At 55.0% G+C, this 15,108-nt stretch overlaps 1 protein-coding gene across 2 annotated transcripts in view; it reads left to right on the forward strand.

The window, feature by feature from the left end:
* The first annotated feature begins 1,209 nt into the window (after positions 1-1,209).
* SPART (spartin) overlaps positions 1,210-15,108 on the forward strand; it is a 66,039-nt gene continuing 52,140 nt past the window's right edge. The window contains exon 1 of one of the 2 annotated variants that reach the window (XM_075337322.1): positions 1,210-1,257. The gene's annotated coding sequence lies outside the window, so the exon portion shown is untranslated. Of the gene's footprint in view, positions 1,258-13,986; positions 14,077-15,108 lie in introns of those variants that run through there. The other variant, XM_075337321.1, reaches the window with a different exon arrangement.

The following is a 15,108-nucleotide window of genomic DNA, read 5'->3' on the forward strand; positions in this document are numbered from 1 at the left end:
TCACGCTTCAGTTGCTGCGTGGAACTCACAGCGGGCAGTCATGTTCTATAGCGCTCACTGTGTCAGATATAGCAGTGGTGGAAGTGTCGTGGCACCTCGTGTGGATTACATCAGACCTGCAGGGGTGTTTATGGGGTTAATAAAGTGGTGAAAGAGGGTGCTTTTTGTCTTTTATTTCAAAAAAAGGATTTTTTCGTTGTTTGTGTTTATTTACCTTCACTTACAGATTAGTGATGGGTGGTGTCTCATAGATGCCTGCCATCACTAATCTAGAACAGTGGCTGCTGCGGGCTGCCATTAACACCCCCATTACCCCGATTTCCACCGCACCAGGGCAATCGGGAAGAGCTGGGTAAAATGCCGGGACTGTTGCATCTAATGGATGCTGCAATTCTGGGCGGTTGCTGGCTGATATTTTTAGGATGCCGGCACCCAATAACCATGAGTAACCCCAGCCTGAGAATACCAGCCCCCAACTGTCAGGCTTTATCTGTGCTGGTATCATAATATGGGGGATCCTACACCAATTTTTTTATTTCTTTTTACTGTACGATATAGACCCGCCCACTGGCGACAATGATTGGCAATCTCAGACATGCTGTCACTCAGCACGGGGGCTCTTCTGAAAGCAACCAATCACAGACGCCGGTGGGCGGGGGAAGCAGTGAATATGTATGAGCCTAGTGAGCGGCCTGGGAAGAAGCATGAGAGGCCGCAAGAGCAGTGTGACAGCCGCCCTGGTGACTCGGTAAGCATGAAGCGCTTGCTCCTACCCCTTTGCGCCGGATTCTGGTCCCTATAGACCTTATATGGGGACTGACATCTATCCAGATACCATAGAACAATCACTCGCTGACTTAGGGATTGATCTGCCAGTCCTCCGAAACGTAGGGACAAAACGCAAAGAGTTGACATGGTGCATCTTTGTGGTCAACACAAAGATGCAGCCAAAAAACGGCTATGTGCACATAGCAAAAATGAAATCTCATAGACTTTGCTGGGAAAGGAAATGCACCCAAAAAAACGCAGAAAAACAAGATAAAAATCCTCAGAGTGCGCACAAGGCCTAACATTACAGTGAGCGATGCTGTCATAGTGCATGTTGTGATGTCACGAAACAAATTAACCAAGTGACGTCATAGCCTGGGGCGATGTAAGAGGCCGAGCCGCTCTGTAAGTCAAGACCTAGACTGGTAGAGGACAAAGAAAAGAAAAAGGAAAGAGGACCGAACGGGGGCTGCAGGGACAGTGGGACAGGTGAGCCCCGAGGAATTCTTTTTTTATTTATTTTTTTATACATTCTACATTTTTTAGGCTCTGGAGTCTAGAGAGAACATTCAATTCACATCAACTAAATTACCTACAAAATGAATTCCCCTATAATATCTGCGTCATTTGGACAAATGTGAATCTTGATAGATCGAATTATCTCTTACAATGACAATTTAAAACTAATTTCTATTATCACAGATCACTTTTACAATCAATCAGAGTTCAAAGTACCAGTAATATGGCAGTAAGCAGGATAGAAATTCTGTAAGATGCCAAATTCCAGATCCGCTAAAATAAGTGATCACCAGATTTGTTTTACATCAGTGTGCCATCAGTATTTTTCCGGTATGCTAAAGAAATAAAGATTACAAAGTTTCCCCTATACTTTTGTGGCGCCCCTGAGGCTTCCGTCGCCACAGGTCATTGCACCCCATCCAGTGGTGTGATGCCCCATTCTGGGAGAGGAAGAGAGTGAACTCCGGTCCCCTGGTAAATCCACACTGCACCCATTGCTAGGAACACACTGGGACCAGGGAAAGTGGCAGACAATCCTCCCATGCTCCATGCTGGGAGGGGTCGTAAGACCCATCCCTGCTCCTATAGGGTAGAACAGGGCAACTGGGGAGGTGGGAGGAGCCATCTGAGAGCAGACACAGAGAGGAAGGTCAAGTTTAGTGAGTCTACCTCAAGGAATGAGAGAGTGAGGAGCCAGCATGTAGTTGAAGAAGGAGAACGAGAGAAAGTGGGGAAGGAGGAGGAGGCCTGCTGGAGGCAGGCAAGGAGGAGAAGAGAAAGGAAAGAAAGCTCCAAGTCAGTCAGGAGCTGAGAAACAGAAAGAGACGCTTCCTGGTGAAGATCCTGGGACTCGGAGGGTCCAGGTGACACCACGCAGAGAACAGAAGGAGTCGCAGGGCCACGGGTAGTCTGTAGAGCTGTCCAGGGCAGTTTAGAGCTGCGGTGGCCTGTTCCACAAGAACATCGGTGGAGGGATCAAGCTGCAACAGGGGACGGTCCCTAGAGACTGGAGGAGTGCAAAGATCATCTCCAAACAGTAAAAACCGAGGCCCAGGGAATGTTGTAAACTCCCCGGGCCAGAACCCATAGCAGACCTTCCAGAAAAGGGGTAATCAGCCGGCAGGTGACCCCCCAGCCTGGAGGCTGTAGTGGAGGCCAAGCCAGGTTCATCCTATCAAAGGCAAGGCTAAGGAAGACAACAGAAGATAGAGACACTAAAGAGAAGGGTACCGGCTTTTACTCTCAGAATCACCCAGAAACGGCGGAGGTCCCTGACAGTGGTCCCAGCAGTCCAAGGGCCCCTGGGCCCCGACAAGAATTGTGAGTAAAGAACTTGAACTGCACCCTTGGAGTGGTCTCTGTTATTTCAGCTGCATAGACATTCACAAGCACCAACTGTACCCCGGGCATTGCTCCACCTGTGGGGAGCAGTACCACCATTGCTGCCATAACATCATCCCGGTGGCCTCACACAGCAGCGGCGGCTTAATAGCCGCATACCACAGGTGGCGTCACGAACACAAACTTTATTCACCTAGCCACATATTCTACTGACACCCACCAGGGCCACGGAGCCGGGCCCAGCCACCACTGACTACCACCGGACTAGTCCGGCCCGGCACCGGGGGTCCCATAGCCCTGGGATGGGCGAGTCAATTTTGGCGTCACGAACAGGATTTCGTGCCCGGTCACACCGGGTACTGTGCGCCTGAAGAATCGTGAAAATAGCCTGTGTTTACTGTGAGAAACTGCCGCCATTGAAGCCACTGAGCGCGGGAAGAAGGGGGGCGTGCAAGAAGAAAGGGCGCGAAGAGAAGCCCCGCCCCCTTGTCCAAGAAAAGAGCGCGAAGCGGTGCCCGCCATGGAAGGCGGAAGAAGAAGAAATGGCGCCTAGAAAAGCTGGCCGGCTGGCAGAACAAGTCAAAATGCCAGACCAGCAGAGAGAGAAAATGCCTCCTGTAAGCGGAGGCCAGGAAGAGCTCACCTGGATCAGGCCTGTGACCGCCGCTGAGCTGAAGGCTAAGGTCGGGAAGATGGCTGACAGGATGAAGGAGCGGGAAGTTACCAGCCTGCTGCTGAGCAATATCAAAAGTCTGCTACTAGAAGAAGCGACGAGCCTGCTGCTGGGAGATCGTGCAGAAGGAGACGCAGAGAGAATGGCGTCCACACGCAGCGATCCAGAGCTAGACTCCGCTGACTGGTGGGGCTGGGAGATGGACCAGTAGTGTGAAAGGCTGCAGGCGGAGGTGATGCAGCAGAGCCGGCAAGCGACGTGCGGAGCAGCGACCGCCAGAACACCGGAGATGCTACTGAGGGGTGAGTCATTTAATGCCCCTGCCGGCGCGAGTGCCCCAACCCCCACTACCATGCCCGCGGTCCCTGGAGAGATGCCCGGCATGGCGACGCCGATCCGGGCCGCAGCCACGCCAGGTGCGGCCCGCCAAGATTTCGCCGCCGGAGCGACGCCCATCCACACCGCAGCAGCGACGCCAAGCCCGGCCCATCCAGCTTAGGCCCCAGCAGCGATACCCCGCTCGGACAAGCAAGATTCCGCCGCAGCGGCGACGTTAATCCATGCCGCAGATGCGGCCCGCCAAGCCCAGGCCGCAGCCACGCCAGGTGCGGCCCGTCAAGAATCGGTCACAGCAGCGACTCCAATACAGGCCGCCGCCATGCCAGGCGCGGCCCGCCAACACCAGCAGACGCAGACTGTGCTGACCGCTGTCTACCTGCTGCCAGGTGGGGATCCGGAGAAGAATCCCTACATGTAAAGAAGTAAGAAAAGAAGCTGAACTGTAAATAGCCCCTGTCTGCCCCTCATGCTTTGTGAAGATGTCCCTTTTGTGCTGCCCTAATGTTCTTTTTGAAGATGACACCCTTCCTGCCTTACTGCCCCTTGTTCTTTTTGAAGATGTCACCCCCCATGTTTATATGTACCGGGCCACGGAACTGGAATGTGGTCCCCGGTGAATGTTTTTGTGTCATGTCTTACCAGGCCACTGGACTTAGTGGCTGGTATGTTGTTTATGTGCCTTGCGTTTAAAATGAAGCTGAACGAACTGCCAGGCTACTGGAATTGTTGTAGCTAAGAAATGTATATAGTTGCACCCGTTGTGCCCCCTACCAGAATTATGGGGGATGTGCCCGAACCGTGCAATGGACTGGAAGTGCACACGTAGAAGTTTCTTTATAAGAAGTTTGTAACGTTCGAATCATTGTGCCTCCCATAAAGGGAAGAGATGTTTTATTGTTTTACTGTTATTTATAACAAAAATGTTTTGCCGTTCTTCCACATGTTTTTGTTGTTTTTCAGCCCGAGGATGTGCTGGGATTTGCTGTGGGGGAGTGTGGCGCCCCTGAGGCTTCCGTCGCCACAGGTCATTGCACCCCATCCAGTGGTGTGATGCCCCATTCTGGGAGAGGAAGAGAGTGAACTCCGGTCCCCTGGTAAATCCACACTGCACCCATTGCTAGGAACACACTGGGACCAGGGAAAGTGGCAGACAATCCTCCCATGCTGCATGCTGGGAGGGGTCGTAAGACCCATCCCTGCTCCTATAGGGTAGAACAGGGCAACTGGGGAGGTGGGAGGAGCCATCTGAGAGCAGACACAGAGAGGAAGGTCAAGTTTAGTGAGTCTACCTCAGGGAGTGAGAGAGTGAGGAGCCAGCATGTAGTTGAAGAAGGAGAACGAGAGAAAGTGGGGAAGGAGGAGGAGGCCTGCTGGAGGCAGGCAAGGAGGAGAAGAGAAAGGAAAGAAAGCTCCAAGTCAGTCAGGATCTGAGAAACAGAAAGAGACGCTTCCTGGAGAAGATCCTGGGACTCGGAGGGTCCAGGTGACACCACGCAGAGAACAGAAGGAGTTGCAGGGCCACGGGTAGTCTGTAGAGCTGTCCAGGGCAGTTTAGAGCTGCGGTGGCCTGTTCCACAAGAACATCGGTGGAGGGATCAAGCTGCAACAGGGGACGGTCCCTACAGACTGGAGGAGTGCAAAGATCATCTCCAAACAGTGAAAACCGAGGCCCAGGGAATGTTGTAAACTCCCCGGGCCAGAACCCATAGCAGACCTTCCAGAAAAGGGGTAATCAGCCGACAGGTGACCCCCCAGCCTGGAGGCTGTAGTGGAGGCCAAGCCAGGTTCATCCTATCAAAGGCAAGGCTAAGGAAGACAGCAGAAGATAGAGACACTAAAGAGAAGGGTACCGGCTTTTACTCTCAGAATCACCCAGAAACGGCGGAGGTCCCTGACAGTGGTCCCAGCAGTCCAAGGGCCCCTGGGCCCCGACAAGAATTGTGAGTAAAGAACTTGAACTGCACCCTTGGAGTGGTCTCTGTTATTTCAGCTGCATAGACATTCACAAGCACCAACTGTGCCCCGGGCATTGCTCCACCTGTGGGGAGCAGTACCACCATTGCTGCCATAACATCAACCCGGTGGCCTCACACAGCAGCGGCGGCTTAATAGCCGCATACCACAGGTGGCGTCACGAACACAAACTTTATTCACCTAGCCACATATTCTACTGACACCCACCAGGGCCACGGAGCCGGGCCCAGCCACCACTGACTACCACCGGACTAGTCCGGCCCGGCATCGGGTGTCCCATAGCCCTGGGGTGGGCGAGTCACTTTCAATGTTAAATATGTTCCGCACGCAGATGGCACATGGATGACATGTGAATGGTGTGCATGTTTTTCATGGACTCACATGTATTGACCCTTGCCATCTGTGCTGCTGGAATAAAATGGACATGTCTACGTGCGGATCACACATACAAATGGTCCGTGTGAAGTCACAGACATATCAGCAGCCCCACAGGGTATAATTGGTACGTGTGGCATCTGTGAAAAATACGGAAGATATACATACTGGAAACACGGACATGTGAAAGAGGGCTAAAGCCTCATTCATAGATCCGTATACAGACTATGATACAGTGACCGGCCATAATACAGTGACCGGACGTGATACATAGACTGGCCGTGATACCGCAACTGGACATAATACAGCGACTGGCCATGATGCAGTGACCGGCTGTGATAGAGCGACTGACCATGATACATATGTCGCGGGCGGGGAGGACGCCGACGCTGCTGGTCGCTCACTAACGCTTGAGTCCGGCGCTGCTGCGGCTGCTCGGTGGCTCGAGCGGTGGGCCGGATCCGGGGACCCGAGCGGCGCTCCTCACCCATGAGTGAAATGGGTGGTTGGTTTGGGGGATTTAGTCCGTGACGCCACCCACGGGTTGTGGTGAAGATGGGCACCACCGCTGCTGGTGACGGGGATCTCGGGAGCGATGGTAGGAAGCAGCTGGGATGTTGTTTTCCCCCCTCCATGGGTAGGGGTCGATGGTCCTGGGGCCCGGTGGTGTGACGGGGAGGCAGGGTTGGTGAGGTGCAGGGTTGCAGGGACAGCGCGGCGCTGTGCCGGATGGCACGGGTGTACTCACTCAGTAAGAGATGCACAAAGTCCTCGGTAAACCAAACGGCTGGATGGACGGGTCCCGCAGCCGGCTGCAGTGTCTCTCCCCGGACAGGTGATGGCAGCTGTCTTTCCCTGCACCTTGATGTACTTGTTTGACTACGATGGATCCCCAACGGTAGTCCGCTCCCCGGTGTATGGTTGCCGGAGGAGCCCGTTTGCCCGCTGGCGCTGGCCCTTGGGTCTCTAGCCTTAGGCGGTAGCTGTATACCCTCACGGTGTGGGCGGTTGCGTTCTATCGGGTCTTTGGTTTTTAGGAAAACACTGGGGTTCCGGTCACACCCGGATTTGACTATTGTCGGCGGCTCCAAGCCTGGTCGGGGTCCCGATGGCCCTGCCTGTGTGTGCTGGCTTCACTTCGCTCCCCGATCGGTACCGGCGGGCCAACGCCCGACCCCGGTCCTACGGTTCCACGTTGCTTCACCACTCCTGCAGACGGCCACCACTGTCTGCCAACCTTGCTGTCAGTGCCTGGGCCACAAACCCAGACACCCAAGTGTTTACTCCTCACTCTTCAAACTCCAACTACCAACTCCTAACTGACACTTTTCCCGCCTCCAGGCCTGTGAACTCCTCGGTGGGTGGGGCCAACCGCTTGGCTCCGCCCCACCTGGTGTGGACATCAGACCCTGGAGGGAGGCAACAAGGGTTTTGTGTTTTGGCTAATGTTACTGTCTAATGGGGGGTGGGGGTGTTTGTGTGTTACCTGTGACGACCTGGCTAGTCCAGGGCGCCACATTCCCCCTTGGTGAAATGCAGACCGTCCGCGGGCTGCCCGTCCATCACCGGTTTTATTTATTTATTTTTTTTTTTTCAAAAACTGTAAAAACATAAATAAACATGTAAACATTTCAAACATAAGCATTTTTGTTAGGACACTTCAAACGTTACACATATAAAACACATTTTTAATAATAACGGACGGATGTCTTCCGCTCTCCCACCCAAGCAACCTAGCCCTGATGCTGCCCCTAAGAAGTGGGCAGCACCCCTTGACCCCAGTCGAGGTTCAGGCTGTTACTCGCACCCGGCTGTGACTTCAGGGGACCCCACGTCCAGGGGGGACCCCTGAACCCCGGAGGATGGCCACCGGTTCTGGTGGTGGCCGGACCCCAGTCTGCTCTGCTGCGGGCCCTTCCTCCAATCTGCCTCTCCGGAGGCGGCAACGGTTTCCATCCCAACACTTATTTACAAACCCACAAGTTCATGGGTGGCCTGCCAGTTCTCGGCCATGTCCATGAGTAGTTCCTCATGTGGTTGGTAAAACACACAGAGTCCCTCCGGGGACAACTTGCCGGCAACGTCCGGAATAATCACACAGATAATCAGATGAAAAACTCGGTTGATTTTTGTCATTCATTTAAACTGCTGAGGGTCCCAACGGGGGACAACTTGCTTGCAACGGAGGACCGCTGCCACTACTTGAGGTCGTACTCGTCTAGGACCATTTCCAGCTCAACATCCGGACGGCTTGGTGGAGGAGGAGGGAGCTGGGGCCACATCTGCTCACCGCGGCTCTTCCTCTGCTTAACATCCAGGGCGAACGAGCCCCTCTCCCCGTAGTGGTGGGTGTAAGTCACCAGGTCGCCCGGCAATAGATCGCGACCTGGGTGGCCCGTGGGAAGGTGTGAGTTGACATCGCGGCGGGCCACAAACACTTCAGCCTCCAGGCCCGGCTCGTATATGAATCCGAACCCCCTCCGCGTGTCAAACTGTCGGACCTGGCCTTCGTACACCGGGCCCCACACCCGAAAGGTGGCATGACGGAGTGCATCTTTTTCTTTAATCACTCGCGCCATTACTTCGGCCCTCTGCTGCTCTCTGGTGGCAATCTCCCGGCCCAACGGGTTTGGTTCCCTGTCCCAATGAGGGGCGTTGGCAGACCCCTGCGCCCGGGTCGGGCCCCGCTGGACTGCGCCCACACCGGCCACTACCGGTATTCTCTCGTGGGGGTCCTGCGGTGACATGGCCTGGACTGCTGTTTTGCAGTGGCGGCCCGGCGCAGCCTCAGCCGAGGCGGGGGATTCAGGGACAGTTGACCTCACCGGTTGGGCCTTCGGGCCGGCAGCGGCCGGTTCTTCCGCGGACTGCCGGAGCCGGGACGGTCTCGGGTGCAGCCACTTCCGGGGCCGACGGCTTCTCGTCGCGGACGGCTACTTCCCGCGGGGCCTTCCATGGCAGCAGAAGGGACACAGGCCGTTCCCAAACAACGCCCCCAGGCCGGTCCTCTAGGGCGGATGGGTTGGATTCCGCTACCGGTGTTGGGGGTAGCGGACCGAGCGGAGGGGCAACAGCAACCGGTACGGATGGCGGGGGAGGCAGGAGGGTGAGCGGGCGCAGGCCGGGCCCCTCAGACGCAGCGGCCGGTCTTTCTCGGACACAGGGGCGTGGGTCGCTTACCAGCTCCTCCAACTCTGCCTCCACCTCGCGTCTCCGCACGGCCGCCGCCACTTCCTCCATCTCGGCCACCCAGCGCTCCATCAAGAACCGGACCTGGGCTTGAAGGCGGCAGCACATTTGTGCGGTCTGGGCTTCCAACCACGCCGCTGTTCCTGGCGTGGGGTCGGGGCTTTCCGCGGTGCTGGACGGACGGGACATCGTGCGCAGCAGTGTTCCAGGAACCAAAGGTTTGCAGAGTCCTGGCGTCCCCGCTTTTATAGCCTCGGCTACATTAGGCAGACACACACCGGCCCCCCCCTTGCTTCTCTTCAGCACTTCCGTTTGTTGGAGGCGGGGCTTCGCTTTCGCGCCTTCCCTGCTCGGAGAAGACACTCGAGCGGGAGATTTTCGCGCCAAGATGGCGGCGCTTCAAAATTTTCGGCCGGACACCGCCGGCGGAGATCACAAGGCGCACTTCTACTGGTAAATAGATGGGCTCTATCCTGTTCACAGCGCCAAGTTGTCGTGGGCGGGGAGGACGCCACCACTGCTGGTCGCTCGCTAACGCTCGGGTCCGGCGCTGCTGCGGCTGCTCGGTGGCTCGAGCGGTGGGCCGGATCCGGGGACTCAAGCGGCGCTCCTCGCCCGTGAGTGAAAGGGGTGGTTGGTTTGTTTGGGGATTTAGTCCGTCACGCCACCCACGGGTTGTGGTGAAGATGGGCACCACCGCTGCTGGTGACGGGGATCCCAGGAGCGATGGTAGGGAGCAGCTGGGATGTTGTTTTCCCCCTCCGTGGGTAGGGGTCGATGGTCCCAGGGCCCGGTGGTGCGACGGGGAGGCAGGGTTGGTGAGGTGCAGGGTTGCAGGGACAGCGCGGCGCGGTGCCGGAAGGCACGGGTGTAGTCACTCAGTAAGAGATGTACAAAGTCCTCGGTAAACCAAACGGCTGGATGGACGGGTCCCGCAGCCGGCTGCAGTGTCTCTCCCCGGACAGGTGATGGCGGCTGTCTTTCCCTGCACCTTGATGTACTTGTTTGACTACGATGGATCCCCAACGGTAGTCCGCTCCCCGGTGTATGGTTGCCGGAGGAGCCCGTTTGCCCGCAGGCGCTGGCCATTGGGTCTCTAGCCTTAGGCGGTAGCTGTATACCCTCACGGTGTGGGCGGTTGCCTTCTATCGGGTCTTTGGTTGTTAGGAAACCCCTAGGGTTCCGGTCACACCCGGATTTGACTATTGTCGGCGGCTCCAAGCCTGGTTGCGGTCCGATGGCCCTGCCTGTGCGTGCTGGCTTCACTTCGCTCCCCGGTCGGTACCGGCGGGCCAACGCCCGACCCTGGTCCTACAGTTCCGCGTTGCTTCACCACTCCTGCAGACGGCCACCACCGTCTGCCAACCTTGCTGTCAGTGCCTGGGCCACAAACCCAGACACCCAAGTGTTTACTCCTCACTCTTCAAACTCCAACTCCCAACTACTAACTACTAACTGACACTTTTCCCGCCTCCAGGCCTGTGAACTCCTCGGTGGGTGGGGCCAACCGCTTGGCTCCGCCCCACCTGGTGTGGACATCAGACCCTTGAGGGAGGCAACAAGGGTTTTGTGTTTTGGCTAATGTTATTGTCTAATGGGGGGTGGGGTTGTTTGTGTGTTACCTGTGACGACCTGACTAGTCCAGGGCGCCACACATAGACCGGCCATGATACAATGACTGGCTCTGATACAGTGGTCAGCTGTGATACAGCAACCAGCAGTGATACAGTGACCGGAAGTGATACAGCAACTGGCCATGATACAGCGACCGGAAGTAATACTGACTCGCCCCAGCGCTATGGGGTACTCGGTCCGGACCGTATATTTACGGGGACAGTTCACTGGGTGGCCATTGCCCAGTTCCATGACCCTGGGGGTCGCTTGAAAAGGGTTATTTACAGGGGATTAATAATGAAGTTTTTGGAGTGACACCACTTGCGGGTTGCGACTAGGTAGATGGAGCCACCATTGCACAGTCTCTCACCGCTGGGGCTTATGTTAATGGCAGCCTGGATGTTGGGCCCTCCGCAAGTAGGGCTGGGGCCCCAGGGGGTAGGTGATGGAGTTAGGCACAGAAAGAAGGTAGGCCACACAAGGGATTGCAGTATAACTGGGTTCTTTACTCACAGCGGTTTGATGGCTCGTACCCGGAGGAAGGCTGGTCCTCACCACTGGTTACCAGTGTCGGTTAGGTGACCTGGTGGCTTTTTTCCCCTGCACCCTTCTCTAGTTAATGGGTTCCCATGGCTTGGAGCGCCTTGGGGTCCCCTCCTGGTAGTCTCTCAGTCTTTAGTCCGTACGCCGGGCAGTTTGAACCCTGTAGGGTTGGTGTTCCGTTCCGGTCCCTGGTTCTCCCGTTACTGCTGGTGCCCCCGGTCTTTACAATCGGAGAGGTCCTGGATGGTCTCCTCACTGTGCAGATTTTTTAAGGTCTGCCTGGAGCGTTTGCCTGACCTAGGGCTCTGTACCCAGTCGGTGCTATGGTTCCAAGAGTACTCCACCGTACTGCTTCGGCAACCACACGCCTGCGCCTGACAGGTCACTGTTACACAACCCTGTCAGTACGGTTACGTCCGTCTCCTCTCACTTCCACTTACTGACTGTCTGACCCCTCCTCCCTGGTTGTTGTCTAGTGGACTGGATAGGCTCCACCCCTAGGTGGTCATCCATTGGGTCCAACTCTAGTCTAGTCTGTCACCAGTCCTTGGGGAAGGGAAAAACAGGGATTATATATGTGTTTTGCTGTTACCGACACTGGTCTTCCAGGTCCTTGGGAGTAGGCCCTGCATCTTTGAAAGGATGTGTCGCGGGCGGGAAGGGGACGCTGCGCTCACCACGCTCGGGTCCGGCACTGCTGCTGCTTCGCTTGCTGCTCGGTGGCTCGAGCGGTGGGCCGGATCCGGGGACTCGAGCGGCGCTCCTCGCCCGTGAGTGAAAATGGGAATGGTTTTGGGGATTTATTGTCCGTGACGCCACCCACGGTTGTGGTGAGGTTGTGACACCACCGCTGCTCTGGGCGGGGATCCCGGGAGCGATGACAGGGAGCAGCTTGGGTGTTGTTTTTCCCCTCTGTCGGTAGGGGGGTTGGTTGTCCCGGGGACCGGTGAGGGGGGGTTATGGCAGGCGGGTTACGGGGCCTGGTGAGGTGCAGGGTCGCAGGGGCAGCGCGGTGTTGCACGGCACGGTGGTACTCACTCAGCCAATGAGGAATTCAAAGTCTCCGGTAAAACAAACGGCTGGATGGACGGGTCCCACAGACGGCTGCGGTGGTTCTTCTCCCGGTAGGTTGGCGGTGACTGCCTTTCCCTGCACCTGTGTTATGTTCTCGGTTCTGGTGGCTTCCCACCGGTAACCCGCTCCCCAGCTTGGATGGAGGCTGAGGGAGCCCCTTTTGCCCGCACGCTGTGGCCCTGGGAACTGTAGCCTTGGCGGTGACTGTATTTCCCTTCACGGTTTGAGCGGTTGCCTTCAATTGGGTCTTGACTGCTGGGAAACCCCGGAGGTTCCCTTCGCTAACGGATTTGACCGGTTTGACGGCGACTCCAAGCCTGGTCGGGGTCCATAGGCCCTGCCGAATGGTGCTGGCTTCTCTTCGCTTCCTGACCCCGGTCCTTACGGTTCACGTCAATCAGCCCCTTCTGCAGACGGTCACCACCGTCTGCCAACCTTGCTGTATGTGCCCAGGCCACGCACCCGGACACCGTCAGTCTGCTCCGCTACCACTTCACTCTTCTACTACTCACTACTCTCTACTACTCTGACTTCCTTTTCTCGCCTCCAGGACTGTGAACTCTTCGGTGGGTGGGGGCCAACCGCCTGGCTCCACCCCCTGGTGTGGACATCAGCCCCTGGAGGGAGGCAACAAGGATTTTTGTCTGACCTTGATGTGCCTAGCCGGGGTGTGGGGTGTGTTGTTGCAGTACCTGTGACGTCCTGGCTTGTCCAGGGCGCCACAGATGCAGTTCCTTGTAGCTCCTGATGGCTTCAGGGGCGCTACAATACACAGATGTCTGAATGAAGCTCCAGGGCAGTTTCGCATGGCAGTGAAACACAAGCCATGCTCGGTCTACTCTAGAAGATCCGGCTGATCAATTGTCTAACAGCCTCATAGACAAAAGTGAGGAGGTCAGGAGACCCAGTGGTTGGGCCAGGCCTCCCAATTTGAGCACAGTGCATGAATACAGACCATGTGAGACCACCAGCCTCGGGGTGTGTTTATATCAAGTCTTTTTGTTGAGATTTTGGAGCAGAAACTCCAAGTTTTTGATTTTCTTGAAGTGGATTTTGGAGTGTTGACTTCAGGAAAAAGCCGGCGATTTTGCTGCTGATTTTGCCATAGCTCCGTCACCGGCGTCTTTTCCCAACATCTTCATTATAAGAGCGAGCGATTATGTCCATTTTTTTCGCAGCTTTTCCAAACAGAATCTGCCTGAAAAAAAAAATTCTGCGTGCACATTGCCAGTTTCTGCTCCAAAAAAATCCTCAAAAAACTCTGTGTGAACATCCTCGCAATCTCATTATTTTGTGTCGCGTATTCATATGGGGCAGATTTTGTTTCATTTTCTGCGTCTAAAAATCAGGAGGAATTAGCAGCGGATGATCCTCAGACCAATGTCACACAATTAATATCTATCGTCTTGTCTAACAGCGTCATACGGAAACATATTACTGATAATTATACTGGGGGATAACAATGGCACACCACAAATCCATTCTTCATCAGTTTTCAGCACATTGCCACTTTAAGGAAAGTGTGCTGCTGCCCCTTTAAGGAATGTTTGTGCCTGATGCATGCTGGGAGAGTGGGCGGTGTAGCAGAGCTGATGTAAAGGAAGAGGTGTAGTGTGGACACAGCAGTGACAGTGCTGACACAGAGAAGTGCACCTGTATATACCGCTGTAAGTATCCCCAGTGATGGAGGGGGCACAAAGAGGGTGGGCACAGGGAGTGGGGCCACACTGTCCACCTGTAGCTCTTCCCACAGCTCTGCTGGGACTACTGGTTCTACTACAGAGCTGTCATGTGACCACTACAGCCTTATTCCTGCTAGACCAGTTCTGTATCCCTGTTACAGATGTAGCAGAGCTGAGATTCTTAGATCCCTTCTGATAGAATGATGCATTATGGGATTTTACATAGGACTGCACAAAAACTTCTCCCATCATCCAAATGCGGATAGCTGTAACCAGTTGCAAGTAATGCAGCGCTAAAGAGAAAACTCAGCTCTGCTACATCTGCTTGTGTTTATGAGTAACGCTGTTATTACAGGGTAATGCGGTGTCACTTTGGGAAACGGGTCATATAATCCACGCTGCCGTGTACCTTCTGCCTTGTCAAAATGTCACATAAGGCTCAGGATTGGTCAGGGTGCCAGACTCCGAGTGACGCACTCCTCTTACATTAATTTGCATTCAGTGCTCCCAGTAGGTGCCAGATAGTGTTACTGCTCCGTGCCAGATGAGAAAGGTAAGCATCTGCGATCCGGCGCCCATAACGAGGCATGTGGAGGTTGTTTTCTTAAGAAATTGTTAAGTGGAATCTGTAACCAGGTTTTTGCCACCTAATCTGAGAGCAGCATAATGTAGGGGCAGAGATCCTGATTCCAGTGATGTGCCACTTACTGGGCTGCTTAGCGTAGTTTTGATAAAATCACTATTTAATAATCCGTAGATTATCATTACAGGACTACTTGGCATGCTGCAGATAGTCCAGCATATTCATGAGCTCTGTATAACTGCCAGATCTGCAGCAGAGAAAACATTGATTTTATCAAAATGACAGCAAACAGCTCAGTAAGTGACACATCGCTGGAATCAGGGTCTCTGTCTCTACATTATGCTGCTCTCAGATGGAGGAGCAAAAACCTGGTGACAGATTCCTTTTAACAATGGTAAGGAGATACTTGGGAGTGATCAGTCATCATCAGACTG

Source organism: Anomaloglossus baeobatrachus, chromosome 2, assembly GCF_048569485.1.
Source record: "Anomaloglossus baeobatrachus isolate aAnoBae1 chromosome 2, aAnoBae1.hap1, whole genome shotgun sequence".
NCBI lineage: Eukaryota > Metazoa > Chordata > Amphibia > Anura > Aromobatidae > Anomaloglossus > Anomaloglossus baeobatrachus.